At 38.5% G+C, this 27645-nt stretch overlaps 1 protein-coding gene and 1 long non-coding RNA gene across 12 annotated transcripts in view; both read left to right on the top strand.

Moving 5' to 3' along the window:
* GRIP1 (glutamate receptor interacting protein 1) overlaps positions 1-27645 on the top strand; it is a 714321-nt gene that overhangs the window by 361020 nt on the left and 325656 nt on the right. The gene's annotated exons all lie outside the window — the stretch shown is intronic.
* LOC309642045 lies at positions 17944-24393 on the top strand. Its single transcript, XR_014252934.1, has 2 exons — positions 17944-22012; positions 22054-24393. It is a non-coding gene; the product is annotated as an uncharacterized lncRNA (long non-coding RNA).

The raw sequence follows: 27645 nt of genomic DNA on the forward strand, positions 1-27645 counted from the left end.
TAAAGGTTTGGAAACAAATTGATCGGGCTTGGAAATACTCATCTACCACGTTCATATGTTTTAACAAATAAATAGTAACTTCCTTCAAGAATAAGACAGATTTACAAAAGATGGAAAAAGCATCATGGCTGACTTGCTTGTTTCCAACGAAAAGGAAAACTGCAGAGCACCTCTCAGATGCAAGTGTCTTAGGGAAGCTCTACTTATTTCCTTAAGAGACCATTTATTATTCTAAGAGTTCCCAGGACTAGTTTATGATCTTCCAAAGAGCAGAGTATATTTTGTTTATTTTATCGAACTATTTATCTTCTCTCTTAAGACATAATTTTACCCTCTTCTACTTTTAAAAACACTTTACAGAGGTGGAACATAAACTCCCGACTCCTTAAGTATGATCAGTCCCTTTAAATATTCTCAACATGATCTAGATTTAAGTCTCTTTTCTATCCTTTTTTTGATGGCAGAGTAGTTATAAAGGTGCAACCTTAAAAGTCAGGGTGAATTGGGGTCAGATCCTGGTTCTGCCACATAATAGCTGTTATCTTTGCATCCATTATTTGACCACATTGAGCCTCAGTTTTCTTATCTGTAAAATGAGAGTAAAATTTTTACTTTACACAGTTATTGTAAAATAAGAGATAATTTATATAAAATACGCAGCAAAGGGCTGAGCAAACAGCAGGCATTTTAAAAAATAGCAACTCACTATAAGCTGGCTGATCTCCTTTTATTAAGGAAATTATTATGCTCCTTGTTATGCTAAGTTTCTCTTCTGCACTTGGTGCTGTGGCATTTTTGGTCCTTTGTGCATACTGTTATTTACCCCTTTTAGTTTAGTTTTGTTATACATTCACAATCCTTCATCAGAAACCCATAAGGAAGATTTTTTTTGAACTACCAGCCTTTAGAAGGTAACACAGTGGCCCCTGTATTACCTGTATGTTACCAAATATGCCCCCTGCCCAGGATTATCCTAACAGCTGCCTGTAATCAAGTATATTAATACTTCTGCAGTGAAAAAATGTGGATATTCACATTTAGTGGGGCTAATAAAGATTTATATAGCCTCTGGTTAGCTCAGGTCAGATTCTGCCATCAAAAGGGTTAAAAACAACTCTCAGTGTTGGGTGCTTTTGGTTTGGGGACTGTAGACAAGAGATTAACTTCAGTCAATCCATGAGGCCACCCTTGAAGATCACTTTGAGTCCTGAGTCTGTCATCAACAGTATACGAGTGTTCCCTCCTCCTTCTGAGTAATCAACAATTTTATAAATATACTTTTAAAAATTTTCAAGTCACTATGATAAAAAACAAAGTGAGCAGAAACCTTTTTTCTTGTAGATCTGACCAGATCCTGAGACGTTTTGTTTTTCATTCATTTAAGAAAGTTGTTTGTCCTTAACAGAAATAGACCCACAGACATAGAAAACAAACTTATGGTTACCAAAGGGGAAGAGGGGGAAGGATAAATTAGGAGGATGGGAGTAAACATATACGCACTACTATATATGAAATAGATAACCAACAAGGACCTACTGTATAGCACAGGGAATTATACTCAATATTTTTTAATATAAGGGAAAAGAATCTGAAGAAGAATATATGTATATGTGTATATATATGTATGTATGTATGTACGTATATATATGTGTGTAACTGAATCACTGTGCTGTACACCTGAAACTAACATGACATTGTAAATCAACTATACTTCAATTTTTTAAAAAGTTATTTGTCCTTTGCAGACATAGAGAATGGACTTGAGGACACAGGGAGGGGGAAGGGTAAGCTAGGACAAAGTGAGAGAGTGGCATGAACATATATACTACCAAATGTAAAATAGATAGCTAGTGGGAAGCAGCTGCATAGCACAGGGAGATCAGCTCTGTGCTTTGTGACCACCTAGAGGGGTGGGATAGGGAGGGTGGGAGGGAGGGAGATGCAAGAGGGAAGAGATATGGGGACATATGTATATGTATAACTGATTCACTTTGTTATAAAGCAGAAACTAACACACCATTGTAAAGCAATTATACTCTAATAAACAGGTTAAAAAAAAATACTGGAGTCAAAGCAGAAAAAAAAAACAGTTGTTTGTCCTTGAATATAATTACAAATACTTGGATAGACTCTAAAATTTGTTTCAAAATCATTTGTTCTGAATATTTCCTTTTCTTTGTGTACTTAATACCCCCCAGGAGCTTTTTTCTTATTTTTCTTTGTGTTCTAATTCGTGGTGGTATATTATCTTTTATATTAACTTCCCTCTGCTTATAAAAATCATGTTCCATGGTAACGGTATTAATTTGTCAGATTTTACAAATTATATTTATGTATTTCATCTGTCAAAATCTTGGCAAAAAATGCATTTTCACCAAAAATATCATTTTCAGCCAATAGAGGGAGTCAACTACAACTAAATGTAGTTTATGACATTCAAAGTAAAAGTATAAATTTTAATTTGTGGATTTTTAAAATGTATAATCATATAAATTTTTAAGTATATACATGTAATCTAAGCATAAATACAACCTAATTTCATGTATTTTCATTGTGGACAGACTAGTTTGTCTTTTTATTTCCATAAACATATTTATCTATATTCTTTTGTTCTTCTGCCTAACATTCTGTTTTAATTTTCTTTTAAAACAAAGTATAAAAAAGATATGAATGTTAAATGAACATATAAAACGTGTTTATATTTGAGAGCTGTATAAAAACTAATTTCTCTTAATATTTCAAAGAAGTAAGAATATTATAGCCCTAATGGTATCAAATTGTATCTTTGTACCTGTGGCTTATTGTTATCAAAGGAACTTTTAAAACTGTTACAAAATCTTAAGGTGAAACAGTATATTACTGTCAGTTTCCCTTATAAACTAATCGCAGTTCCTGCATAGACCGTGCGTGGTGACCCCAGGCTGCACCAGGAGCGCCTGCCTACTTCCCCATCAGTGAGAAAAGCCAGCAGTTCTGCGGCATCTTCTCACTGCCCCTCTGCTACTCTCCTTTGTACCTCTTTTATTACGTCACAGCCCTCTTCGGGGTTAGTTTGTTTTACTTTGCTGCATTGATGGGGGAGTATACACAGCAGTTTCACCAGCAAATCTAGTGATCAGGAAGGTGTAGGGACACATCCGTGATTCCATGTCAAAAATCTACCCACTCCAGAGGCTTGTACAAAGGGAGCACCATTAACTGTGTGCTCCAGTGCCCACTGTCTCCATCTCCTAATCCTTCATTGTGGTTGGGCGCACCCCACCAGACATGCTCTTCTATCTGACATACTGTTTTCATGTGGCTGCTGTTGTTTGTTTAGTTTTGAGAAGAAAAAGAAGACTGAGAAATTTACCCAGTGAGAGAATCACTGAGGGGTTGGTTTTATTTTTTTTAATTTTTATTTTATATTGGAGTATAGTTGATTCACAATGTTGTGTTGGTTTCAGGTGTACAGCAAAGTGATTCAGTTATACATATATCTATTCTTTTTCAGGTTCTTTTCCCATATAGGTTATTACAGAGTATCGAGTGGAGTTCCCTTTGTTATACCAGTAGGTCCCTGTTGATTATCTATTTTAAGTGTGTATATGGATTGGGATTGACATATATATACTAATATGTATAAAATGGATAACTAATAAGAACCTGCTGTATAAAAAAATAAAGAAAATTCTAAATTAAAAAAATGTGTGTATCTGTTAATCCCAAACTCCTAATGTATCCCTCCCCACCTTTCCCCTTTGGTAACCATGAGTTTGTTTTCTAAGCCTGTGAGTTTGTTTCTGTTTTGTAAATAACTTCATTTGTATCATTTTTTTAGATTCCCCATGTAAGTGATATCATATAATATTTGTCTTTCTCTGACTTACTTATGAGAGGTTGGTTTTCTTTTTTTTTTCTTTCTTTTTTTATTTATTTATTTTCTTATTAGTCATCCATTTTATACACATCACTGTATACATGTCACTGTATCTTTAAAACAATTTATTTGATCATCACTTGGAAACACTGGATTAACATCTACCTGAGCCTGAACTGAGAAAATAAGCATTACAAATTAAAACTTCCTGATAGAATTTAAAAGTAAACTAACAAAACATAACTCTGGTGCTGTAAATCTTTAGCATTGCCTTGAATGAATAGTCTTAAAAGATACTCTTTTCATTACAGATACCTAAGATTTAAACACATAAAATCTTAGACTGATTTTTCCTTTCTTGTTTGTTTTTTTAAAATTACCATTAATTTGCCCCATTCTGTTCTGTGGGGAGCTATGTTTAATTCTGTTTATCAAGTACCATGTAAAAGAGCATTCCGGATGCCATTGTTACATTCCTCCCGCTGGGTGCATGTGCTGTGTGTGTTCTGTGTCCCAAGACACACCCCAGTGCTACTGGGGGCTTCAGAGATTTTATGGACCAGTTCACTTTAAGTAGTCAAAAAGCAGTAACAGGGGATCCTGAAAATATGCCCTTTTAAACTATTAGCAAGTTTCTTAGACACTGTTATACAAATAGCCATTGCTTCTCTCTGTTTCTTTTTTCTTTTCAGTTTTATAGAGGTGTAACCAACAAATAAAACTGTAAGATATTTAAATTGTACAACATGATGATTTGATATCCATGTATATTGTGAAGGGATCCCTCCATCAAGTTAATTAACACGTCTATCACCTTGAATATTTATATCCCCCTTTTCCAGGGTAAGAACATTTAAATTCTACTCTCTCAGCAAATTTCAGTTATATAATACAGTGTTGTCAACTGCAGTCACCATATTAAACATTAGATCCTCAGACCTTATTTATCTTAAAACTGAAAGTTTGTACCCCTTTACCAACCTCTCCCTGTTTCCCCCACTCCAGTCCCTGGCAATCACTTTTCTGCTCCCTGTTTCTATGAGTTTGACTTTTTTTTTTTAAGACTTCACATATAAGTGACATCATGCAGTGTTGGACACTGTTGGTGGGAATGTAAGCTGGTGCAGCCACTATGGAAAACGGAATGAAGTTTTCTCGAGAAATTAAAAATAAAACTAGCATATAGTCCAGCAATCCCACTTCTGGGTACATATCTAAAGGAAACAAAAATATTGTCTTAAAGAGATACCTGTACTCCTATGTTCATTGCAGCATTACTATTCACAAGCACCAAGGTGTGGAAACAACCTAAATGTCTATCAATGGATGCATGGATAAAGAAGATATAATATTTTATCTATATATATGTATATATACATTTATATATATATGTATATATACACATATACACAATAGAATATTATTCAGCCATGAGGAAGAAGGAAATTCTCTCATTTGTGACAACATGGATGAACCTGGAGGGCATTATGCTAAGTGAATAAGTCAGACTTAGAAAAACAAACACTATAGTATAGCATTGATGTGCGACATGTTAAAACTGATGGAGAACTGTTTTAGCAAAAATGTATGGGGCACTCTCACCACTATTATTCATCATAGTTTTGGAAGTTTTAGCCACAGCAATCAGAGAAGAAAAAGAAATAAAAAGAATCCAAATTGGAAAAGAAGAAGTAAAATTGTCACTGTTTGCAGATGACATGATACTATACATAGAGAATCCTAAAGATGCTACCAGAAAACTACTAGAGCTAATCAATGAATTTGGTAAAGTAGCAGATACAAAATTAATACACAGAAATCTCTTGCACTCCTATACATTAATGATGAAAAATCTGAAAGAGAAATTAAGGAATCACTCCCATTTATCATTGCAACAAAAAGAATAAAATACCTAGGAATAAACCTACCTAAGGAGACAAAAGGCCTGTATGCAGAAAACTGTAAGACACTGATGAAAGAAATTAAAGATGATACAAACAGATGGAGTGATATACCATGTTCTTGGATTGGAAGAATCAACATTGTGAAAATGACTGTACTACCCAAAGCAATCCACAGATTCAATGCAATCCCTATCAAACTACCAATGGCATTTTTCACAGAACTAGAACAAAAGAATTTCACAATTTGTAAGGAAACTCAAAAGACCCCGAATAGCCAAAGCAATCTTGAGAAAGAAAAACCAGCTGGAGGAATCAGGCTCCCTGACTTCAGACTATACTACAAAGCTACAGTAATCAAGACAGTATGGTACTGGCACAAAAACAGAAATATAGATCAATGAAACAGGATAGAGAGCCCAGAGAAACCCACGCACACATGGTCACCTTATCTTTGATAAAAGAGGCAAGAATATACAATGGAGAAAAAACAGCCTCTTCAATAAGTGGTGCTGGGAAAACTGAACAGCTACATGTACAAGAATGAAATTAGAACACTTCCTAACACCATACACAAAAATAAACTCAAAATGGATTAAATACCTAAATGTAAGGCCAGACACTATAAAACTCTTAGAGAAAAAAATAGGAAGAACACTCTTTGATATAAATCACAGCAAGATCCTTTTTGACACACCTCCTAGAGAAATGGAAATAAAAACAAAAATAAACAAATGGGACCTAATGATACTTAAAAGCTTTTGCACAGCAAAGGAAACCATAAACAAGGCGAAAAGACAACCCTCAGAATGGGAGAAAATATTTGCAAATGAAGCAACTGACAAAGGATTAATCTCCAAAATATACAAGCAGCTCATGCAGCTCAATATCAAAATAACAAACAACCCAATCCAAAAATGGGCAGAAGACCTAAATAGACATTTCTCCAAAGAAGATATACAGATTGCCAACGAACACATGAAAGGATGCTCAACATCACTAATCATTAGAGAAATGCAAATCAAAACTACAGTGAGGTATCACCTCACACCAGTCAGAATGGCCATCATCAAAAAATCTACAAACAATAAATGCTGGAGAGGGTGTGGAGAAAAGGGAACCCTCTTGCACCATTGGTGGGAATGTAAATTGATACAGCCACTATGGAGAACAGTATGGAGGTTCCTTAAAAAAGTAAAAATAGAACTACCATATGACCCAGCTATCCCACTACTGGGCATACACCCTGAGAAAACCATAATTCAAATAGAGTCATGTACCACAATGTTCATTGCAGCACTATTTACAATAGCCAGGACATGGAAGCAACCTAAGTGTCCATCGACAGATGAATGGTTAAAAGATGTGGCACATATATACAATGGAATATTACTCAGCCATAAAAAGAAACGAAATTGAACTATTTGTAGTGAGGTGGATGGATCTAGAGTCTGTCATACAGAGTGAAGTAAGTCAGAAAGAGAAAAACAAATACCATATGCGAACACATACATATGGAATCTAAAAAAAGAAAAAATGTTTCTCATGAACCTATGGGCAGGACAGGAATAAAGATGGAGATGTAGAGAATGGACCTGAGGACATGGGGAGGGGGAAGCATAAGCTGGGACAAAGTGAGAGAGTAACATTGACGTATATACACTACCAAATGTAAAATAGACAGCTAGTGGGAAGCAGCTGCATAGCACAGGGAGATCAGCTCGGTGCTTTGTGACCACCCAGAGGGGTGGGATAGGGAGGGTGGGAGGGAGACGCAAGAGGGAGGGGATATGGGGATACATGTATACATATAGCTGATTCACTTTGTTATAAAGCAGAAACTAACACACCATTGTAAAGCAATTATACTCCAGTAAAGATGTTTTAAAAAAACGTGTGGGTTTTCAATACATAGCTTTCATTACAGGGCACTGAAAGGAATTTTACGAGTGGTTGAATTATGGGCACATTCACATTGTTCCAACTTTGTAAAGGAGAAATAAACAAGAAGGACTTTCACCCACACAAAAAAACCAGCCTCTTTTTAAAAGAAATATTACTTGAAGTGCCCAAGAGCGTCATTAAAGACATTATCAGTGGCTCTAAATAGGCCAATACAAGTTTTCACACTTTTTAAAAGAAATCAGTGATTGGCTCGGCAGTAAAATCACAGAAGTCTGCTACTCAGAGAAGAAAGACTGTGTTTACTCTTTTTAATCAGACTTTAGAGACTGAGTGTAAGTGAGTTTTATACACATTGCTTATTTACATGGTATGTTTTAACTTGTCGAAATAAGTGTGTAAATTTGCAGAAGTAATAAATCATGAGATCGGCAAATCTGGGAAAGTCTCAGAGCAGCAGCTACAGCTTAGAAACCATGGCGCAAAGGCTCTAATGTTGGCCATCTCCAAGAACATGTGGATTTGGGGACAGAGTGAAGGTTCCAGAGTGGACAGAGCATGAACAGCTTCATGTATGGGAACCAGCTTGCAAGCTGAAGAATTTAAAACAAACCTGAAACAAATGTTTTTATTAGTTTTAAATTCTGTGTAGTATTTCACAGTTTATTTGTAGAGTATTAACTTTTAGTGCAGTAGGCGAGCTGTATGAAAGGATGCTGTTTTTTATATCTTTTTTTGTAGTTATTCTGAGTAGAAAAGTCACGTAAGAGCTATTTCAAATCTTAAGGAAAAAAAGAAAAGTAAAAATGATTGCAGTCCTGTTTCTCAGCAATCATACATTGATTCATTCATACATTCATTCAACAGGGACTTTGTTAAGGACTCTATTAGGTGAATGATATATACAGAGAAGGAGACTGTAATGGAGCTTATTGTTTAGATGAGAATTCTAGGCAGAGGAAGACAATATCAACATGATGAGCTGCCTTTGGGCAACCACAGGATGCTCTCGCAATGTATAGCAGGGATAGCAATGTGGACTGGCTGCAACTTGAAGGAAAAGAAGAAATTATCTAGAGAAATAATGGGAAAAGATGTTCCAGGCAAACGAATCAATAAATCCTTTATTTTTAAGTAGAAAAAAAGAAACTGATATGCAAAACTCTTGGCTATATTTCTGAATGTTTATTTGGGATAGATCCCGACAATGCAGTTACTTCGTCAGGGGATGGGAACATTTTTAAGGCTCTTGATAAAGGTCATGAGGGAGCTCTCTGCAGAAGTGGTACCCAGTTGACCTCCTATCTGTGGCGCATAGGCTTACATATTCTGCAGAGTGCTTGCGAGCATTGGAGAATTCAATTTCATAGGTGAAAAACATGTCTCATATTTCTGTTTGGCAGTGCTGTGATTATTCATGATGCTGAAGAGTTTTTCATTAATTTACTGGATATTTGTATTTGTCCTTTAACCTACTGTTTCTTCACATCTCTTGTTCATTTTTCTGTTTAGATCTTAGTGGCCTTTTTATTGATCCTCGTGTATTGTGTCAAATTCTTTACCATTCTGATTTACCTTTTATTTCTTTTAATATTAATATTTTTAATATATGAAAATATTTTGTTGATTTTCTTTACCATTCTGATTTACCTTTTATTTCTTTTAATATTAATATTTTTAAAATATGAAAATATTTGTTGATTTTTTTCTTCCATTGTTTTTATTCTTTGAAAATCCTTCCCTATCCATAGATCAAATATTAACCGAAATGTTTCTCTGGATAGTTTGTGTTCTTTGTTTACATATTATGCTTATCAAACTGTAGTGTATTTTGATATTTGTGCAATGTATCTAAATTGACTGTTTTGGAGGAGCTAGCCAGTTTTACCCTCTATTTCTTTGCTATTGATGTATTATTTGTCACCTACTGCCTTCTTCTATGTACTACTTTAGATCTATTTCCTTTCATTGTCACTTGCTTACTTCTCATACCTTTGTCACATGGTTTTTGGGTTGTTTTTTTTAAACTATTTAAATCATTTGAAGTGTACCATTCATTGGCATTAAGTGCATTCACAGTGTTGTGCAACCATCACTATTATCCATTTGCAGAACTTTTTCATCATCCCAAACAGTAACTCTGTGCTTATTAAACAATAACTCCTCATTCCCTTCTCCCCCAACATGATTTTATCATAGATTTGTAATCATTTTTAATATCTGATAGGCAGAATATCACCCAGTGCGTGGCTTTTCTTTGAAGTTGATGCTCTTCATTTACATATGTGTAGTGATGTTTGAGATGCTTCTCCTGGTTTATCTCCTATCCCATGAGTGGCTCCACCCTCCAACAATCATTTGGGCCAGAAATCTGGGTGTCGTCCCAGGCTCTTCTTTCTTCCTCTCTCCCCACATCCATCAGTGTCCTTTTGATTCCCTACCATTAATATTCCTTGAGTCTTCACTTCGTTTCTACCCCACATGGGCCCTGCTCTTCTTCAGGTCCTCATCACCTGCCACAGGGATTATTGCCTCAGCCTCCTCTTCCTTTGCCTCCTCCCAGCCATCCCTCACACTGGTGCCACCTGATGGTCTTTTTTTTTTTTTTTAATTTTGGCTGCGTTGGGTCTTTGTTCCTGCTCACGGGCTTTCTCTAGTAGCGGCGAGCAGGGGCCACTCTTTGTTGCGGTGTGCGGGCTTCTCACTGCAGTGGCTTCTCTTGTTGCGGAGCACTGGCTCTAGGCGCATGGGCTTCAGTAGTTGTGGCTCACAGGCTCTAGAGCACAGGCTCAGTAGCTGTGGCGCACGGGCTTAGTTGCTCCGTGGCATGTGGGATCTTCCTGGACCAGGGCTCAAACTCGTGTCCCCTACATTGGCAGGCGGACTCTCAACCACTGTGCCACCAGGGAAGCCATTCCACCTGATGGTCTTTTTAATACAAATATGATCATGCCACAGCTCTGGCTTAAAATCTTCCTGAAGTTCATGACTTTCAGGATCAAGTTCAGATTCTTTGGCAAGGCTTTAGAAATCCACTACATCTCTTTCACCTCTGCTCCACTCTCCCCACTACACACACACACACACACACACACACACAGCCATCAAGCTTAAGCCTAACTGAATTGCATTCACACTCCAGGAAGGCCAACCTTTGTTTAGGTTCCATATCTTTGCTCAAGTCCAGAAACCTCGCCTGTTACTCTCTCCCTCCCTCCCTCTTCCCCTCTCCGTCCCCACCACTGGCTCCAGTCTATTAGGTCTCCTGCCCTGAGCTTCAGGTCCTTCTGCCTCCTTCCCCCTGGAAGTCACCACACTGCTATGTAATTGTCTACTCCCTAGAGGTTCCAGTTAGGACCTCCATCTCTCACGAGCGCAGTTTGTGGCACAATAAATATTTACGTAACTAGAGTGAGGGTATAAGTGTATGCCCATGCTCACTTCTACTTCATTCATCTCGTAGTGTTTCTTTAAAACTGATTGATGTTAACAAGATTTGTCTGAAATAATTTTTCACAAGGTTACTGGGAGTTGTTTTCTTCCTTGAATTCTAACTGCCACTTCCTATTGCTCACAAAAGAGACCCTCACCCTTTCCTAGTCCACCTCTTGTTAAATAGAATGATTCATTAACTTCTATGTGAAAGAAACTTCCTTTTTCTACCACCCACTCAGTATTTAACTTCTGAATAAGCTATTAATGTTCATTGTATTATGTCTCTTTTTTTGCTATGTTATGGTGACTTTTAATTGAGTTTGTCTTTATTACAGTGCCTCTTATGGCCACTTTGTTATAACTCATTTCCTAGTAATTGGATATGTACCTTCTCTGAAATGTAATTTTCTTTGGGCTTGTAAAATGCACAGAGCAAGCCATATACATAAACCCCTTCATATAACTTTTGCTGTCATTAAAAATAGGATCAAAAATTACTACCCTGAAAGCAGAACTCTAGGTATTTAAACTGCGATTAGAAACTGTCAAGAGAACAAAAGAAGTGAATTTAGCCTAAGAGATCCCAAATTACGGGAGGAAGCGTAATTCTAGAGCATTATTAGGTGAAAACATTGAATCACAGTGAAAAGAAGCATTTAGTCTTTCCCTGGAAGACTATCTGAGATTCATAAAGAGTAAACTAAATGAGCCTGGTGGTCTCCTTTTAATGGAATATCATGAATATAATAGAGCCAGCATTTAAAATTTAGCCTGACTGAGTATATATAGCCTGGTGTAAATAGGTAGAAATGGCAGAAATAATACCCTTGTTGGGGTACTGCTGGAGGAATCTGTACTCCCTTTTCCCCATCATTTACGACCCAGACTTCTCAAAGTGGAGTTGGAATTTGTGTTGTAGGACCAGCTCTGTGACACTTGAACGTCTTGAGATTTAGATTTTTGAATGACTGCATTCACTATAATGTCAGCATCCATAGTAATAATTTTTTCAAGTACTTGTACAGATGGGGTTCTAAAAAGAGATTGATTACCAATTAAGTAGATAGCTATTGCAAAAGTAACCATGTAGCAGCTGTGTGAATGAGTTCTCTTAAAGGTTTACAGGAGATAACACCATTTAAGCTAGCATGAAGTTAATTTAAGGTTTAATTAATCAGCAGGTATTTATTGAACACCTACTGTGTGTCTAACACTCTGATGTGTGTAACAGCCATTGCCCTCAAGGAGACAAGGTTAATACTTATGAAACAATTTGAGGTTAATTGTGTGCTAAACTCTGGGGCACTGCATTATGGATAATAGGAGGAATCCAGAGGAGGAAGAAAGCAGTGAAGGCAGGAGTTGGAGAAGCCTTCTTATGGGCAGCCTAAAGCACATGTATCTATTTATGTTTATACGTGCCCTGTACGTCTTTCCAGAAGTATTCCATAAACTGGTAACAGTGTTACCAAACTCAGGTTCGGCTGCTCACCACTCAAAAGCCAATAATTTGAGAGGCAAGTGTCAGTAGAAAGGAAAGTCGCTTTAATCAGGAAAGGCGGCAATCTGGGGAGAAGGTGGACTCGTGTCCTGAAACCAACTCCAAAGATTCTGCTCAGCCATGACATTTTTTAAAGGAAAAAAAATGGGGGTGGGGGGTGGGCAGGCAGGGAGAATCTCAGTGAATCATGGAGGCAGGAGGATAGGTTCTGCATCATTCTTCATTGTGTGCAGGCTGGCTGACTCTCTCTTCATATGTTATCTTGCCTGCATTGCTAAAGGGGCTGCTGGGGGTAAAGAGCTAGTTATTTTTTAACTACTTCATTCTTCATTCTTACTTCTGTTCATCTAAGAAGAGAACAGATTCGGCAAGGCATGGTGTGCATTCAGGAGAGCATAAATCAGGGGTTAGTTTAAATTGCCTAGTGATCTCATTCCTATAATTAGGTTCTTTCAAGGTTCGAGGGGAATAGAAATGGGCAAACAGGAAAGCGGCAAAAGAGCTGCTTTCAACAGTAGCTGCTTCTGGAGAAAGGACCTGGGGAAGGACTTACTTTTTTACTGTATTCTCAGTTAGATTGTTTGGCTTTCTTACCTTGTGTATATATTTACTATTCACAAAATAAAACGTGTGTTGTTGTATAATTAAAGATGGTAGCTCAAGGAGCTACTCATTGGAAAAGCATCAATACTCAATTGAAAATATGGCACAGGTACAAGTACAACCTTGACTATTCAATAAATATGTATGTTTTAAAAACATCAGACATCCTCATATACAAAGAACATGATGTTGTAGACACATAAAATTTTCTTTCTAAATCATTTGCAATAATTGTGATCTTAATTACCTTTTCTCACTCCTGGTTGTATTTTTGATGTGTGGATTCATTGTAGTGCATATTCAAGTCCAGGTGCATATTGATGCTGTGATGATTAACAGAAGAATTTTGACACAGATGAGACATAACCTGCATATCTGATGGCACAAGTCCCATTATCGATGTGTTTCATTCTTTTTCAAGCTCCTAATCTCTGGTTATTTTAAATATTGTAGGAACTATTGCTTGTGATCTTTTCTCTGTTTAATGCTATACATTGAAGATCTTTTTCTAGCTCTAGGATCCAGATGAATCTAGATGTTTGGTGCCGATCAATAATGAGAAGATCAATAAGCTATTATTCTTATTCCGCTTCCCTATACTGAAGGGGTCTTAATTTGCATTTGCTGATTCAAGCAGTTTGTCTGCAATGTTGACATGAGACATGTAGTTTTAAAAGGGTCAGTACTTCCTACAAAGAGAATAACCCACTTAAAATACCTTCAAACCCATTGCTTTTCATCTTCTTTACACCTCCTCTCCTGGAATTTAGTTCAAAATCAGGGCTCTCAGTGGACAGAGGAAGATGCATTCCTTTCATCCCCCCCGGCCCCGCCGACTTAGTTTAGTGCAGGCTGATAGCACACTTTTGAGCCACTCACCGTACAACCTAAAGTAAGGTCTTCAATTTGTGATTGCCCCAAAAGGGAGCCCTGAGTGAGTCCAAGGCTGAGGACCAGGTGGGTTTGTTTTTTTGGGTTTTTGTTTTGTTTTGTTTTCCAGGTGGGTTTGTTTTGTTGACAGTTTTCCCTACTGCCACATAGCTCGTTCTCTGTTCTACTTGAAGATATTTGAGACATCATCAAAAATGGTTTGTTTAAGGGTGTGACAGCTGTATTTTCACAAGAAGCTTACAATAATGAAACAAGTACCTGTAGTGGCCCTCTTCGACAAGCTCCAGAAGCTTTGCACATATTAGCATAATTACCCTTCCCACATCCCTCTGAAGTGAGAAAAGGGTCATGTTTATGCTTCTCTTGATCCAAGGAAAGTAAGATATGGCAAAGGTGAAGTTTGAGGTAGGTGAGTAGAGAATGAAATGCTGTCTTTATCTTCCCTTTAGATTTTGCTCTCTTACTTCCTGATTGGTAACATTCAAACAATTCCATCCTTGTGTTCATTAAATTTGCTTATTCCTTCATTCATTCACTATCAAATATTTATGAAGCACCTGTTCTACGTCAGGCGCCAGGTCAAACATGTCTACAAAGCGGTGTAAACCTTCACTGTTGTACAGCAATGACTTTGGGGTTTACAGAACCCAAGCCATCTCCAAAAGGCACAGTCTGTAAACCACTGAAGTAGAATAATCATTTAATCATTTATTCAACAAGTTTTTTTTAGCATCTGCCATGTTCTTTTAGGGTAGGCTGTCTAACATCCCTCTTAGATCTACATTTCTATAATGATTTTTTAAAATTTCTTTTTCATGTATATTCTGCCTTTTTCTAACTTATGTTCTTTTGGCATCTGATCTTTATGACTATTGAGAATCAAGGACTTGTAGAATTTCTTTTCTGTTACTCCACCCATAATAATGTTGAGATTAGTATTCTACTTTACTCAGAAAACAAATTTTTGAAAATGACAAGGAGCATGCAGAGTTAGAGTTTTCTGTATATTTAGAAAGTTGAACGGATTGACTTGTATTTCTGTACACCCACTGGGGCAAGGGAGCATTCCTGAGGCATGGAAGTAACCTAAATTTGTAAGGAGCCCCACAGTGGGACGTATTGTGGGGTGCTGTCCTCTTAATAAAATGGGGTTTTGAGATAACAGTAACTCTGCTTATCATTAGCTTCCCCCATATTTATTAGCTGAATTGTAATTTGGATTTATCTTCACCTCTTCACTTAGTTCTTTAATTTCTTTCACACTTAGTTCCCATCTGCCTAGGTTGCATACTGCTTCTTCTACCTGAAATATTTGCTGCCTCCTCCATGGACGAACTCCTACTTATCCTTCAAGATCCAGCTCCAATTCCACGTCCTCTGGGAAACTTTCCCCCAGCTGTCTTACTCCCTCACTTATGCATTCACCTCACTAACTTGTTCCCTCCTTTTTGCTTCTGCAACCGTCTGTCGATAATACCAATGTAACACATATCCTGTTGAATTATGGTTACTTGTTTAAAGTGATCCTGCAAATGTAAATTACATTGCAGAAAACGTGTTCCTTAAACAGTATTTCCATCCCGTTCTATCATTTTCAGTAACTCCTAAGAAACTCCCTAAAGATAAGGATCATCATGTGCATTTTGCACCTCCAGTATCCTACCCAGCGCTTGAAACATTTGCTTTTAGACTAGTAACAGCACACAGTAGCAGTTTGGGGTAGAATAACCTCCCACGTGCCTGGCAAGGTCTTTCAGATTTATGCCCATGGATCAATCCCATTAGTGGTGAACGTGGACTAGAGCCAAGAGAAGGGGTTGGATCCAACTGCTGACAAGGCGGCAGGATCTGCTCCCCACATGTGGCCCCAAGCCTGTGCTGTGTATGCCGGCCTCCGGTTAATCAGTCCATTTCTAGAACAGGTGTTCTCTGTCCTGCATACTGTTGCTGAGAGCAGAGGGGAAGAGTTGGCCGCCTGGTCAGAATTTATGTAAACAGATGCTGTAAAGGAAAAGCTTCGATTGCCTGCTGTGACAGCAGTTTGGGAGTGACTTGACGAGTGTCCTCCCTTCTAAGAGCAAAGCTCCTCTTCACACGTGCCTGCCCCCTCCTTCACCCCCAGGCGTCAGAGCCTTTTCCAGAAACCAAGGTCTTTTATGCTGCTCATTCCTCCTGTTGAAAACCTAACACCGGACTTCCCTGGTGGCGCAGTGGTTAAGAATCCACCTGCCAACGCAGGGGACACAGGTTCGAGCCCTGGTCCGGGAAGATCCCACATGCCGCGGAGCAACTAAGCCCGTGCGCCACTGCTGAGCCTGCGCTCTAGAGCCTGCGAGCCACAACTACTGAAGCCCACGCGCCTACAGCCCATGCTCCACAACAAGAGAAGCCACCGCAATGAGAAGCCCGTGTACCACAGTGGAGAGTGGCCCCGCTCGCCACAACTAGAGAGACAATGCGTGCAGCAACGAAGACCCAGTGCAGCCAAAAATAAATAAATTAATTAGTTAAAAAAAAAAAATACTAGAAAAAAAAAAAAAAAGAAAAGAAAACCTAACACCCCTCACTGCACTGGGAGCCCAGTGGTCCTTATGACTTGGGTAGGGACAGATGATTTAGAGGTGGGACTGAAAAGTGTCTCTCTCTTATTTTAAAAAGAGTTGCCTTTCTTTTATGAAATTAAAACAACAATGACGGCAATAACAACCAGTAAGACTACATGCTCCGGAGAGGTGTCAACTCTCAGATAAGATAGAAAAGTAGAAGGTCCCTGTTAGTCTTGCACTCAGCCTGGAGCTGGATCTGCCCTTAGCTTCTGGGTGTTTCCTGGTCATTGGGATGCCGAGTGTGGTCATCCAAGAATTGGTCACCATCATGTACCTCCTGGGATCTGGAAGCATCTCATTAGTAGTGATTACTTATGATTTTATACCTAGAAAACTGGAATGACAGTATGCTAGAAAACTGTGGGTGGGGGGGGAACATTAGACCACAGAAATAATAACAGGTAATATCACCACCAATATCAACAATTAATGTTTCTGTATGTCAAGCACTGTGCTAAACAGTTTACATATTGGGCATTTACTATGTGCTGGCACCAAGCCCATCTGCCAAAATCTTGTCAGAATCATAATTGACACCCTGATTTGTATGGCTATAAAACCGAAACTCTTTGGGGGAGTCTGGGTAAGGGATTCATTTGCGGAAACTCTCTGTTCTATTTTTGCAGCTTTTCATGAAGTCCAAGAGTAGTTTGACATAACGTTTTTTTTAAAAGCTCAGAACACGACTTCCCTGGCGGTCCAGTGGTTAAGACTCTGCACTTCCACTACTGGGGGTGCGGGTTCGATCCCTGATCGGGGGACTAAGATCCCACATGCTGCACAGTTCAGCCAAAAAAAAAAAGAAAAAGAGAAAAAGAAAAGAAAAGAACAAAACCTCAGAACAACACAGCCCATCAGCACTGCTCTTTGCTGCCCCACCTGGGTAACAAACAGCCTTCTGTAGTAATGGTCAGCCCGAGTCAGGAAGGCTTACAGCTCACGTCATGCTGGAGACTCTTGTGCAGCTGTACGGAACTCCAGGACTCCATGTCTAGGGAGTGCCGTTCTCATCTTAGACATGGTGAATATATGTACGTAGTTAATATGGCACTTTTCCCCCAGCAGATGGCAGTCAAATGTCTTGAGGAAGAGATGCCTTTTTATAATGCTCGCCACTGTACCCTTTGGGCTAGCAGTGACCCTGGCAGTGAGGAGACGAGACACAGAGAAAAGATGATGGAATTGAGGAGTGTTTAGGAGGCGAAATGAGATAGCAAGCTCATAGGATGATTTTATTTTAAAGATGTCAAATTTGACTGAAACCAAATCAACCACTAAATTTATCATCGACTCAAAGCACTTAGTCTTTCTAAGCGTAGTCCTCCCGTTTATGCATTGCGTAACTTACCTTATTTTAATCATGTTCTCCTCCTTGCAACACACGCTAGTCATCTAAGGAAGCGTGAGGGTTAATGGAATTTTCTTGTCCATGAGTAAACCCTTAAAGCTGGGAGTTTTCCCATGAGTGGGCTTTAGGGGGTCCATGACCCCCCTGGAATTATCATATGCTGTGAGCATGTGAATTTATGTGTATTTTACTGGGGAGAGTTTCCCTAACTTTCATTAGATTCTCAGATGGGGTAAAGGCCATAAGAAACACATTCTGTCCGAGGGCATATCACCCAAGGAGACCTAGAACAGACTCGGGAGTGGCAGAAGCAGCAAACACCAGTGCAAACAAGGGCCAGCCAGGTAACACGGTGAGTGAAGGCAACCTTGGGGAGACCGGGGTGAGCTGCATAATGTGCACCCCAAATACCTAAGGAGGCGGCCACTGCTCAGCCCCTGGTGAGAGTCACCCAGAATGCAGACCCAGTGTGGGATGACCTCTGGATTTTCCGAGAGAAGCCACAAATCCATAATTTTCATTAAACTTCAGAAATTTCTGAAGTGTACAACTCAATCAGAACATTCGTAAGCATGGTTCAGGCAAAACGGACGTACCTACAGTTCATGTGTGACCCTTGAGTTGCCAGTTTGATAACCTGAGTTGAGACATCAGCCTGTGATTGATAAGCTGAAGACCTGATTCTCTTGGGATGTTACCATGTTAGGGAATACTAGTACTTCTACTAATTATTGTCATCATTCTAATAACAACATTCGTAGTAGCAATGACTAACACTCCAGCACCTATGATGTACCAAGCACTACCCTAAAGACCTGATTCACAGTAACTCCTTTTACCATCTCTGAAACCTTGTGAGTTAGGCTACTACTGGTTCTGCAGACACTTATATAGCATTTACTGTATGTCACTGTTCTAGGGACTTCTAGGTACAAGCCTTAACTCGTTCAACCCTTATAACAATCCTATGAATAACTAGGGGCACTGAGGCATGGGGCTATTTAGTAACTGGCCCCAGCCCAAGCTCTTATTCAAACCCAGGCAGACTGGTTCCAGAGCCTGCAACTCTTAACCACTGTGCTGTTCTGACTGCCTCTGTGGTGCTCTGGGTACTGGCCACTCTTCAAATACCTCTCAGCTGTGGTGCCTCGTGGTCCCAGAAAAACCCTGTCCACATTAGCATGGCCATGTGGCATTTCTGACTGTCTCAGCCCTGGGTCTTCTTTGAAACTCATCTCATTTTCATGCATCACCAGACATGCTTTATCCAATCTTTGGAGTTTTTAATCTCCTCTGAAATGAGCAGATCGTAAATCCTTTGCTAGATGAGATTTCCAAATAGTGGTGAGAGATGGCCTTGTCTTTTGTCTCTCAACAAGTTTAGCCCCCGCTGACATCATCTGAGCCGTGGAAGGGGTGGAATGAGAGTGAGACTGCGGTGCCAGAGAAGAAAGCGCCCACTTAGCTCTCTACTCACATTTTTGTTTCATCTGAACCTCCTCAAATGAGAGGCTTTCTAAAGGTTTGCACAAAATAAACTCCTGAAATAGATGAGAAATTACAGCTGTAATGACAGGGAATTGACTTTAAGTGCAGCAGCAACGTGGAATCTGTGTCTGATGTACAAGGATGGGATTATGACATGGGAGCATGTGCTGATTTGTGACACACACTTGTTTCCAGTTCTGTCCAAACCCTGCTGAGAGACTGATAATGGAAAACAGAGGGAGGGAGGGAGACAAAGGACAGGGTGTGAATTTACTCCAAAGCGGTGATATGCCATGAATTATATCAATGGGTCTCTAATTTCCTGCTTGGAAGATGCCCCTTAGATTTAGCTGTTGCTTTACAGCTTTGCATTTTCATCAGCTCACTGGTTTGTGATGCTTCCTGTAAGCGGTGGGTCTTAGAGGTTGGTGCACTTCCTTTAGCTTATGCTTATGCGAAATATTTCCTCACCTTATGACTCCCTTTTCATCAGTTAAGCTCCTGTGATTCCCTCCTCAAACAAGTTCAGAAGAGGATCTGCAGAAGACCTTTCGTTCTGGGGACTAGTTTTACCATCAGTTCTGAAATAAAACATGAGATATGAAGCCAAAAGGAGGGTTTTAAAAGATGCCAGTAAAGAGAACTCCTTTACTGACCGCTGGAACTCACAACCAAAAATATGGAAGAGTGAGTGAGCAAGGGCATTCTGGAGGCATTGTAGAATTCTAGGCTTAATTATATAGCCAATCGTTAAAAACCATTCAGAGATCTATATGTTGGCAAAGGCATAAGTTGATGGATCTAACTACCTTTTGAAAAGTGTATATATTCTTTTAAATCCTGTAAGAACTTGAAAGTAAACTTTCCCCTATTTTATTTTTGATTAAATATTTGGACTATTTTTTCTTTTTTATGAAAGAAAAATCTGGGGTGTGTCCATTTGATGCTTTCTCCTATTGGGCCTAAACATAAATCACAGGATTTGCACAAACCTAATGTTTCTACTAGTTTGTGCCCTTGTCATCATCTAGGACCACAGATACAAACAACTGAAAGCATGTTGCTTAAAGAAACCCCTTACTGTGAGGAATGACATTATCAGAATTGGTTTAGAAAGTGCAAATTTAGTAGCAGCTGCCCTGCAGTTGAGCATGTGGAGGTTAGTTCTAAAAGGTTACCAAGGGGGAAAGGGGGGGAAGAGATAAATTAGGAGATTGGGATTGACATATACACACTACTATATATATACAATAGGTAACTAGTAAGAACCCACTATATAGCACAGGGAACTCTTCTCAATACTCTGTAATGACCTATATGGGAATAGAATCTAAAAAAGAGTGGATATATGTATACATACAACTGATTCACTTTGCTGTACAGCAAAAACTAACACAAGATTGTAAATCAGCTATACTCCAATAAAAATTAATTTTAAAAAAAGAAAGAAAATAGGCAAATCCCACTAAGTAAAAATAGATTATTTTCCTTATAAGGCAAAACATTTTTAAATTAAAAAAAAATAAAGTTAGAAAGTGAGGCAAAAATCTCTTAAAGTCAAAACTACCCCTGACCGATCCTTGTATTTCTTGGGTTGTGCAGATAGAATAGCCAGCCAAAATATAGGGGCTGGGTTATGTTCAAATACAGAATCATCTTCAGTGTGGCAAAACGCTCACCTGATGAGAATCAAGCAAGAACTGAGAACTCGTATGGAATGAGAGAGAGGGAGGGAGGGAGAGAGAGAGAGAGAGGGAACTCAAAGTTGCTGAAATCATGCAAGTTAAATCTGTATACATTGACTCCACCATATTGCATTTTTTAAATTATAGAAGTTTCAGGTGTACAGCATTCTAATTTGAAATCTGTATACACTCCAAAGTGATTACCAGCACAAGCCTAGTTGCCATCGCTCACCATACAGTTGACTCCCTTCACCCATTTTGCCCACCCCCTGCCCCCTTTCCCTCTGGTAGCCACTAATCTGATCTCTGTATCTATGGGTTTGCTGTGTTTTATTTTGTGTGTTCATTTGTTATTGTTTTTGTTTTGTTTTGTTGTTTTAGATTCTTCATATGAGTGAAATCCTATGGTATTTGTTCTTCTTCATCTGACTTATTTCACTTAGCATAGTACCTTCAAGGCCCGTCCATGTTGTTGCAAATGACAGATTTCATTCTTTTTTTATGGCTGAGTAGTGTTCTGTTTTGTATATATACCATATCTTCTTTATTCATTCATCCATCCATGGGCACTAAGGTTGTTTTCATATCTTGGCTATTGTAAATAATGCTGCAATGAATATAGGGGTGTACAGGGTGCATAATTTTTCAAATTAGTGTTTTCATGTTTTTAGATAGATACTCAGAGGTGGAACAGCTGGGCCATATGGTAGTTCTCTTCTTAATTTTTTGAGGGATCACCATACTCTTTTCCATGGTGGCAGCACCAATTTATGTTCCCACCAACAGTGGACATGTTCCACCATGTTCCAACATGTTCCCACCAACAGTGCACAGATCGTTCCTTCAGATCCTCTCCAACATTTATTCCTTGTCTTTTCAATAATAGCCATTTTAACAGGTGTGAGGTGATATCCCATTGTGGTTTTCATTTGAATTTCCCTGATAATTGTGATGTTGAACATCCTTTCATGTGCCTTTTGACTATCTGTATATCTTCTTTGGAAAAATGTCTATTCAGATCCTCTGCTCATGTTTTAATTGGGTTTTTGTTGTTGTTGAGTTGTATGAGTTCTTTATGTATTTGGGGTATTAACGCCTTTTGGGATATATCATTTGCAAATATCTTCTCCCATTCAGTAGGTTGTCTTTTCATTTTGAAAAATGGTTTCCTTTGCTGCATAGAAGCTTTTTAGTCTGATGTGGTCACATCTGTTTATTTTTGCTTTTGTTTCCCTTGTCTGGGATTCAGATCACAAAAGATCACTAAAACCGATGTCAGTGAGGTTACTGCCTATGTTTTCTTCTAGGAATTTTATGGTTTCAGGCATTACATTCAAGTCTTTAATCCATTTTGAATTAATTTTTGTGTATATTGTATTTTTGATGCAGCATGTAGTGATTTATTTCTTTTTTCTTACCACAAATCCAAACTGCATGCTCTCTTCCAAAGCTTGCTTCTTCCATGAAGCCTGCCTAAACGACCTGGAGCCCCAGTCATATTTTCTTCACTTTGGATAAGTACAGCACATATACTGCTGAGAACTGTTTCATGATTCATTTATTTGGATCATGAGCTTAAGCTCTTCAAGGCAGATACCCCTGTCTTCTGTCTCATTTATATCTTGAATGGTATCTAGAACATGCTTATCACAAGACAATGTGTGTCATTGAACGAATGATTTTACAAAGGCTCAATACTGAACTTCTTCAGTTTCTGGCATGTATTTAAAGCTATCCCCATCTCCTGCTTCAATTAGTATTTTTCACGTAGACTACATTCTGTATCTGAAGACTTCTTATTGACTTATAATTCACAGTTTACAGCGGAGAATTATATTGGGAGCTCTCTTGACCCGAAGAAAATTGTCTGTAACAGATAAGTGTTCCAGATGATTAATGCTTCTTATAACTGGTGTTGATTAACTTTTTTGGACAAATCTCAGCCTTTTTGTGGAACAAGAGGGAGAAGGGGAATGGCTTGAGAGATTTGCCTGGAGATGTGTGTGTGTGTATATATATATATATATATATATATATACACACATACACACACACACACTCATGTTTTATACATAAGTATATATAAGTTATATATTAATAAATACTTTTACAAATTTCATATAGATTTATGTATGATTATTTATATAACAATTTTACAAGCATGTGCAGTTGGTAGGGCAAGTATTACAATTCAAATTTTAATAGGTGAGGAATCTGAGGTTTGGAGGGGTTAAGTGATTTCTCTGAGGTTATCCAGCTAGAAAATGATGAAGTCTCATCTCAAACTAAAGTTTCTTGAATTTTAGTATTCATTCATCCATTCATACGTGCCTTCAGTGTTCCAGTTACATGTACAGAGTCAAAGACAAACAAGACCCATCTCTTCCTTAAAGAGTGCCCAGCCCAGGAGAAGAGATTAACAGTTAAACTAATAACAGTCCACAGCATCGCAGGCAAGAGTGGTACAGGGAGCAGAGGTGTGGATTTCAGGGTAGACTGGGGTGTTCTGGTGCTCCTTGTCGTTCTGTACGGCTGGAGCTTTACCAGCAGGAGTGGTGACACAGGGCTGGAGAAGCAGGGTGCGGATCACTTCATGAAGATCCTGATGGCAGTGCTACAGGGACTGAAAGAACTGGGAGAGGGATAATCAACCTTTTTTTTTTAAAGCAAAAGTCAGAAAGATGGATCAAAGGAGTATGAGATGAGAATACAGAAGATTAATGCAAAGGGAACACTAAGACTAGTACAAAAGTTAGGGCAAGACATGATGTGGTTGTAAAAAGGCAGTTTAGCATGTGGGGGAATTGGTGGGCAGTTGGATATGGGACTGAAGAAGTCCAGGATGGCACCCAGGTGTTTGGACTGGGGATGATGTGTCATTTAACAGGATAAGAAATGCAGGGGAGGATCAGAAGAAGAATTTGTCACATAACAAAACGTTGCAACCTAGTGGAAGTTCTTTTCATAGTTGTTATGACATAGAGTGCATTAGACATGTGATATTCAATATGGTAGCCACACATGGCTAGTGAGCACTTGAAATAGAGCTTCTCCAAATTGAGATGTGTTGTAAGTGTGAAATACACAGCAGATTTCGCTAAGTATGTGGAAAAAATGTAAAATTCTCATGGGTAATATTTTATATTGATTACATGATAAACAATAGTATTTGGATATATTGGGTTAAGTAAAATGTGTTATTAATTAATTTTTTCTTAATTTATTTCATCTGTTTCTTTTTCACTTTCTTAATGTGGCTACTGGAACGAAAGAAAATATATATGGTCTTGCATTTGTAGCTTGCATTAAATTTATATTGAATAGCACTGCCTTAAAAATCAGTAGATAATACATGTTCAAAAGGCTTAGGGCAGTGAGGATTTGGGAGCAGCACCTTAGAATCCCTCCCGTGTACCTCATATGTGAAGCTGATTTCCCAGTGTCCCTTAGGATAATTTTTTTGGGGTTTCTGTTGCTATTTTACTTATTTTTTTAGCATCTTTATTGGAGTATAATTGCCTTACAATGGTGTGTTAGTTTCCGGCTTTATAACAAAGTGAATCAGCTATACATATACATATATCCCCTTATCTCCTCCCTCTTGCATCTCCCTCCCACCCTCCCTATCCCACCCCTCTAGGTGGTCACAAAGCACCGAGCTGATCTCCCTGTGCTATGCAGCCGCTTCCCACTAGCTATCTATTTTACATTTGGTAGTGTATATATGTCCATGCCACTCTCTCACTTCATCCCAGCTTACCCTTCCCCCTCCCGTGTCCTCAAGTCCATTCTCTACGTCTGCGTCTTTATTCCTGTCCTGCCCCTAGGTTCTTCAGAACCTTTTTTTTTTTTTTTTTTTAGATTCCATGTATATGTGTTAGCATACGGTATTTGTTTTTCTCTTGCTGACAACTTCACTCTGTACGACAGACTCTAGGTCCATCCACCTCACTACAAGTAACTCAATTTCGTTTCTTTTTATGGCTGAGTAATATTCCATTGTATATATGTGACACATCTTCTTTATCCATTCATCTGTCCATGGACACTCAGGTGGCTTCCATGTCCAGGCTATTGTAAATAGAGCTGCAATGAACACTGTGGTACGTGACTCTTTTTGAATTATGGTTTTCTCAGGGTATATGCCCAGTAATGGAATTGCTGGGTCATATGATAGTTCTATTTTTAGTTTTTTAAGGAACCTCCATACTGTTCTCCATAGTGGCTGTATCAATTTACATTCCCACCAACAGTGCAAGAGGGTTCCCGTTTCTCCACACCCTCTCCAGCATTTATTGTTTGTAGATTTTTTGATGATAGCCATCCTGACTGGTGTGAGGTGATATCTCATTGTAGTTTTGATTTGCATTTCTCTAATGATTAGTGATGTTGAACATCCTTTCGTGTGTTTGTTGGCAGTCTGTATATCTTCTTTGGAGAAATGTCTATTTAGGTCTTCTTCCCATTGGACTGGGTTGTTTGTTTTTTTGATATTGAGCTGCATGAGCTGCTTGTAAATTTTGGAGATTAATCCTTTGTCAGTTGCTTCATTTGCAAATATTTTCTCCCATTCTGAGGGTTGTCTTTTCATCTTGTTTACAGTTTCGTTTGCTGTGCAAAAGCTTTTAAGTTTCATTAGGTACCATTTGTTTATTTTTATTTCCATTTCTCTAGGAGGTGTGTCAAAAAGGATATTGCTGTGATTTATGTCATAGAGTGTTCTGCCTATGTTTTCTTCTAAGAGTTTTGTAGTACCTGGCCTTATATTTAGATCTTTAATCCATTTTGAGTTTATTTTTGTGTATGGTGTAAGGGAAGGAGTGTTCTAATTTCATTTTTTTACACGTAGCTGTCCAGTTTTCCCAGCACGATTTATTGAAGAGACTGTCTTTTCTCCATTGTATATTCTTGCCTCCTTTATCAAAGATAAGGTGACCATATGTGCGTGGGTTTTTCTGGGCTTTCTATCCTGTTCCATTGATCTGTATTTCTGTTTTTGTGCCACTACTATACCGTCTTGATTACTGTAGCTTTGTAGTATAGTCTGAAGTCAGGGAGCCTGATTCCTCCAGCTCGTTTTTCTTTCTCAAGATTGCTTTGGCTATTCGGGGTCTTTTGTGTTTCCATACAAATTGTGAAATTTTTTTTCTAGTTCTGTGAAAAATGCCATTGGTAGTTTGATAGGGATTGCACTGAATCTGTACATTGCTTTGGGTAGTATAGTCATTTTCACAACGTTGATTCTTCCAAATCAAGAACATGGTATATCTCTCCATCTGTTTGTATCACCTTTAATTTCTTTCATCAGTGTCTCATAGTCTTCTGCATACAGGTCTTTTGTCTCCTTAGGTAGGTTTATGCCTAGGTATTTTATTCTTTTTGTTGCAGTAGTAAATGGGAGTGTTTCCTTAATTTCTCTTTCAGATTTTTCATCATTAGTGTATAGGAATGCAAGAGATGTCTGTGCATTAATTTTATATCCTGCTACTTTACCAAATTCATTGATTAGCTCTAGTAGTTTTCTGGTAGCTTCTTTAGGATTCTCTATGTATAGTATCATGTCATCTGCAAACAGTGACAGCTTTACTTCTTCTTTTCCGATTTGGATTCCTTTTGTTTCTTTTTCTTCTCTGATGCTGTGGCTAAAACTTCCAAAACTATGTTGAATAATAGTGGTGAGAGTGGACAACCTTGTCTTGTTCCTGATTTTAGTGGAAATGGTTTCAGTTTTTCACCATTGAGAATGATGTTGGCTGTGGGTTTGTCATATGTGGCCTTTATTATGTTGAGGTAAGTTCCCTCTATGCCTACTTTCTGGAGAGTTTTTATCATAAATGGGTGTTGAATTTTGTCAAAAGCTTTTTCTGCATCTATTGAGATGATCATATGGTTTTTCTCCTTCAATTTGTTAATATGGTGTATCGCATTGATTGATTTGTGTATATTGAAAAATCCTTGCATTCCTGGGGTAAACCCCACTTGATCATGGTGTATGATCCTTTTAATGTGCTGTTGGATTCCGTTTGCTAGTATTTTGTTGAGGATTTTTGCATCTATGTTCATCAGTGATATTGGCCTGTAGTTTTCTTTCTTTGTGACATTTTTGTCTGGTTTTGGTATCAGGGTGATGGTGGTCTTGTAGAATGAGTTTGGGAGTGTTCCTCCCTCTGCTATATTTTGGAAGAGTTTGAGAAGGATAGGTGTTAGCTCTTCACTAAATGTTGGATAGAATTGGCCTGTGAAGCCATCTGGTCTGGGCTTTTGTTTGTTGGAAGGTTTTTAATCACAGTCTCAATTTCAGTGCTTGTGATTGGTCTGTTTACATTTTCTATTTCTTCCTGGTTCAGTCTTGGAAGGTTGTACTTTTCTAAGAATTTGTCCATGTCTTCCAGGTTGTCCATTTTATTGGCATGTAGTTGTTTGTAT

Source organism: Balaenoptera physalus (assembly GCF_965194825.1).
Source record: "Balaenoptera physalus genome assembly, chromosome: 13".
Lineage (NCBI taxonomy): Eukaryota > Metazoa > Chordata > Mammalia > Artiodactyla > Balaenopteridae > Balaenoptera > Balaenoptera physalus.